Source organism: Tenebrio molitor, chromosome X (genome assembly GCF_963966145.1).
Source record: "Tenebrio molitor chromosome X, icTenMoli1.1, whole genome shotgun sequence".
NCBI lineage: Eukaryota > Metazoa > Arthropoda > Insecta > Coleoptera > Tenebrionidae > Tenebrio > Tenebrio molitor.
Window position 1 is genome coordinate 10143617 of NC_091055.1, and position 5268 is coordinate 10148884.

At 40.2% G+C, this 5268-nt stretch overlaps 1 long non-coding RNA gene across 1 annotated transcript; it reads left to right on the forward strand.

The window, feature by feature from the left end:
- Positions 1 to 421: 421 nt before the first annotated feature.
- Positions 422 to 4963, forward strand: LOC138140366 (uncharacterized). Its single transcript, XR_011162492.1, has 4 exons — positions 422 to 4073; positions 4126 to 4281; positions 4332 to 4433; positions 4510 to 4963. It is a non-coding gene; the product is annotated as an uncharacterized lncRNA (long non-coding RNA).
- Positions 4964 to 5268: the final 305 nt, after the last annotated feature.

The window sequence follows — 5268 nt, forward strand, 5'->3', positions numbered from 1 at the left end:
TGATAGTTATGGGCCCTCGATCAGCTTAGAAGGTCAACGGACCAAGAAAAGGGGCAACGAACAAGGGTAAACTCTAGTGCACTCCCTCCTCCACAGTCATCGAGACCTGTTGGTCGTCATACGTCCGCCCTGTCGCCCTCTTTAGTGCTCCCATGCCAGATCCGAACAATACAATCAGAATTGCTCCAAATTAAAAAACAACTAGTGATTTACACAACATGACAAACAACTTTTTTTTTAAGTAAATCTCGGAAGCTACCGAACCAGAGCAATAATGTGCACCACAACAGCAAAAATGTTAAAGCATTGTAAAACAGATGAACTACAAATATACCTACTTTCTGTCGAGCATATTTTAACCACAAACAATTTTTATTGATTTCTCGATCTATTGAAAATGGCTCAATCTGCAGAAAATATTTCTAGTTTTTTAAAAAACTATTTACAGTAGGATTTTTTTTCTCTTTTGAAATTCGACACTCTGTAGATACATATATCTACATAAAAACCGCTGCACATTTTTGCTAATTTTTAATTTGACACGTTGCACTCGAACATAGCATGGTTATTCAAAATTATCATTTTCATTTTGCAATACTGTTTTATACACAGACTTGCACAAGCATTTTGTGACCCTGGTAGTTTCAAAAGAAAGAAAAGAATTGACATTGCAATTTAAGTCTACAAACTGTACTCGGTGCGTCAGAATAAAATATGTACCATGAAAATACGTCTTCGTCGTTTTTATTCCGCATTTTTTTCGCTCCAGAGTGCGTGAAATTGTAATAAAGGAGTTAATTTTAAGTGTAAAAATTATCATGTTCATCCATTCTTACATTAATTTTAAAGGAAATGTTGATAATTTGAACAAGATTGAATCTTATGACAAAGGTTTAAAAAAAATCAGGAACATGATTTACTTACTTACACATTACCCAAAGGTAGCAACACATTTATCACGTCGGAAAACATTTTCTTTAAACGTTTCACAAATGATTTTAAAGTAAGTATTGAGAAAACACTAAATTAATAATGACGTAAGTTAAAATAGTGTCTCTCACCCCTGTGTGTAACGTCTGACACATCTTGCACATTTAGAAAATGTATCAACAGGTGTCGCCTTAAATAAAAAAAATGTGAATGCGGCATACATAAGAAAAAAAATCAAACTTTCTGCACGCACGACAAGAACGTAAAATACTTTCTAAATTGGGTTAATTTCTGGCAACGCGTTGATGCCACGAAAATTGGCTGCGAACAGATTTATTTCAGATTTTATTTATAGAAACATTTCACATTTTGTGTAGTTTTTTCCCACGATCGTGAAAGGTAAGAATATAGGTTTTTAGATTAATTAAATAAATAATTGTAATTGTTTGTATATGTATTTTCAAGGCGACATCTAGCGGTAAGTGCGTGACTACAATTGTTAAAGTAAATATGACAGACAGGTGTAAATATTAATGAAATTGTGACGAATTAAAATGCAGTTAAACGGTGGAGATTTAGGCAAACTAAGGGAGCGGCATATGTGCGAAATGATAGGTGAAGAAGAGATGATGTGATCGGTGTAAATTTTGAAGGAGAATAATGTCGGATGTCGGAATTTGGCGCGTCTTGTTGCTGGCGTGGATGTCATTGTCTTTGCGAATCGCAAGTGTTTTGACTGCAAGATCGAGTCCGAGTGTGCCAGGTGGGCGAACCAGTGGTCACACTAAGTTGGCAAACGTTTGTGTTGTGGAGTCGTTTTTACCGCGGCAGCCCCACGCGCCCATCCACATGTGGCGCGCGACGTGTCGACGCACGTGTGACATTTATTGGTGCAGGCTGGATGCATATGCGGCGAGGTGAAGTTCACCATCTTAGCAAAACAGTAGTCGTAACAGTCTCTCGTTTCCAGGATCCACCTCGAGCTCGTCTAATTATCAAGTGTCCATAATGATAGGTGTCGGCCGGGCTGTACGGCAGGCGAGTGTGTGCACTAATCATACCGCGGTCCAGGAAGAAACCTCGCATCGGCCAGCGAGCTGAGGGCACTGTCCTGCCGTAATTAGCCTCTGATTAAACCCCTAGGCCCCGCTGCTCACTGGCGCAGTTAGACTCGGCTTCATTTTCACATTACGCCTCACGGTGCAGGTCCCATCTCCAGGGGACTGGCAAAAAACGCGCCTGGAGAATCACGATAGCTCAACAGAACGACGCGCAATGAAGCGTGCGCTGAGGAGCGGGGGAGTCGAGTGCTCAACTGTTGAACCACTATGGACGTCGCGAGCCAAACGCGCGCTACGGCCAAGGCTAGAGCCCCACTCGGCGACCTTGAACGATCACTCGTACATAGGGACGCACTTGCACTTTCCTCCACCGGACGACACCAAAGAGGTCTTCTTTAACAGGTCTCTCGAAGGCCCTGTCTCGCTGATCCTCCTGGACCTCTCGACGATCCCGCAAGTCTCGCTGTCGTGCAACCAGACACGGAGTAGGCGGAGACAGCAAAAGTTGTTGACCTTAGGTCATCTCCGACCACGCTTTTTCTTTGGCCACTCTGCACTAACGCTTTATTTGTTATTAATTTTTTACAGGACGTGCCACCTCTCGATCCCAAAATCACCCAAATTGCTTCTGCCAAACTCATCCTTTGCGCATATCTTCACCACTCCAACTGGCTCCACTAACAAAAGGAATCGATATTAACGCTTGATCAATCTCTGCAATAAGATAACTCAAAATGATAAACACGCTACTGGTTAATAATTGTAATTAAGGGAAGTCCATAGGTCAACATCGCCAGGTGTCTTTTACCGTACACAGTAGCTCTTCTCCCATCCCGTTTGTTCTTACGTTCTCTCTCTTCTTCTCTCTCGGCAACGCGTTACGATTTCAAGCTTTCACTGGACGGTTTTTTCCTCGTGTTATTTCTTTTTCTACAATCCAAAAGCTAGTAACACGGCCATGGTTTATTAATAAACCTCAAATAAAAAACATTGTAATTAAAAATAACCTGGAGACGCGCAGCGGTCGAACTCGATGAATATTTAGTACTTAATCGACCCAACACTCGCAACAATAAATAATTAAAGAGGTAATCTAGTCTAGAAGGTCAAAATCTACAAAACAGGTCCCCCCAAAGTACGAACGAGAAATTTCTAATAATTACAAGTACAAGAGAGTGGAGCGGCACAGGTAAGGTAAAAAATTACCTTGTCTTGGATAATTGGTGGAGAAGCGAACGGGCACACGACTCGACCAACCAAAAAACAAAATAAAAACGGCAAAGAAAACGAGCAAAAAAATATTCGTGAGGAGTGGAAACCTTCTGCGATAGATATTTTTGTGGAAAATTTTCGCCAAGACCTGGACTAGAATACTCCCCCGGCGAGTCTTCGAGTTTGGCGACCTCGTACAGACTAGAGCGGGATGGTCACCTGTGTCAGCGTGTGGCGCGTCAGATTGTAATCGACATCGACCCCGTTGACCCCCGTGATATTTCTTCCTACTATGGCTAACTGGTTTTAACGTTCGTACTCTCTAATTATTTGACAAGTGCACCGCAGAGGTCCACATCGGCACCCCATCTATTCACGGATTTCGGTCCTGGCAGTGGTATTTTTCAAGGTTTTCAAGTCACTCCGCGGGAAAATTGTTGTTTATTGACGTAATTTACGTAATATTGCCGAGATAATTTTCTTTCCGAGAACCGCTATTATTCGTTAGGTCATTTTGCGACAGTTAAACTGTAATAAAGATCCAGGGAGATGATTGACGTTGCAAAAAAGACAGCACGGGCAAATTCTGAGTTACAGGTTCTCTTCCTAGTGTGTTGTTGCATGTTTACTACTGAACACGATGACCCGACAACTTGGCCTCGTTAGATTGCAGTTGGTACAACTTCGCTCACTTTTGTCCGGCCGCTCCTTGCGTTCAACAGTAACTGGCGGCGTTAGGCCCCCTTATTATGTATATTTTTTTTACGAGTCGACCGCCATTGTTGGTAGGAAAGCGAAGCATCGATAGGTTTTGAGTGGACCAGATTCGATATCTAGATGAACAGGTGACGGCGGCGTTATGTTTTATTGGTTCGTAAATATGAGTAGTTGGAATCGCTTTTAATAGTGTCGTCTGTCGTAGTGAACAGCTTACAAAGCAACCCAGACTAACAGCAACATGTAACAACAGGATTGCTTTTAACCTCCAAACGGTAGGCGCCAGATCGCCGAGATGCCTCCGGCAACAGCTTGTTTTATTTACTCGTGTGGTTGATCATGGAATTAAGCATTGTGTTCGGTAACTCCTAGTCGCTGTTTTTACTTCCTCAATGTTTATCATTTTTATAGTTCGAAGCTGAAAGATATATTAACAGAAACTGAAGTGTCGTTCACACCACGTTTAGACTTGTGCGCCCGATTAGACCTGATAAAATTTTTATTCTCGAATAAGTGAGTATAATTGGGCAGTTAACCGGCTACTGCTGCTTTCAATCTGCATCGTTATTTAAACTTTTTTCGACTGCAGGTGGCAGCTTTGACCGTCGAGTTTATACCACTATTGTGAAAAAGAAGTACGTCCATATTTTCATTTCGCACTAACGTATAATTTTAGTAGTACAATAGTTAAAACCTGTGCAGGTGTTTTCGGTACAAGTGGCGAATCATCGCGCCCCTAAATTCTGTTGTTCTGTGGAATACATTGTCTAAAAGAGGAAGTTTGACATGGGGAAATCACTCTTATTGTACTCATGATCTGGGGTGCCCCAAAAATAGGACCGACGAAGATAAGGCTAGTTAATACGTATCTACCTATACGCTGCCCTTTTATTTTAATTCGTATTTTAAATCTTTATTATCGAATAAAAATGATTGGAATCGGAAACAACCAAACGACCTATTTTATAGTGGTTACAAAACGCTTTTTTTTAATTAAATCGTACCTACTTTAAAAAATATGATTTTTTAAAATTTTCATCAAATTATCCGATTATTCCTTCCTTCATAGTGAAAATAAAGGAAAATGACAATAAATTTATGTTTTGTTTCGTTTCCTTTACTGCTACATACATATTAAATTATTGAAGCTTAGATAATTATTTTGTTTTTTCATATTAACGACAATAAAATAACTCAATTGACAAACAACGAACACTGTTATCAATTAATCTAATTAATAATACCAACATAAAATGTGAAAATTGTATCTTCAATAATTTTTGAAATCTTTAAAAAACTTTCAGTCTTTCCATTTAAAAAAAGAATTTTTCAAGTCTTATGCACCCTG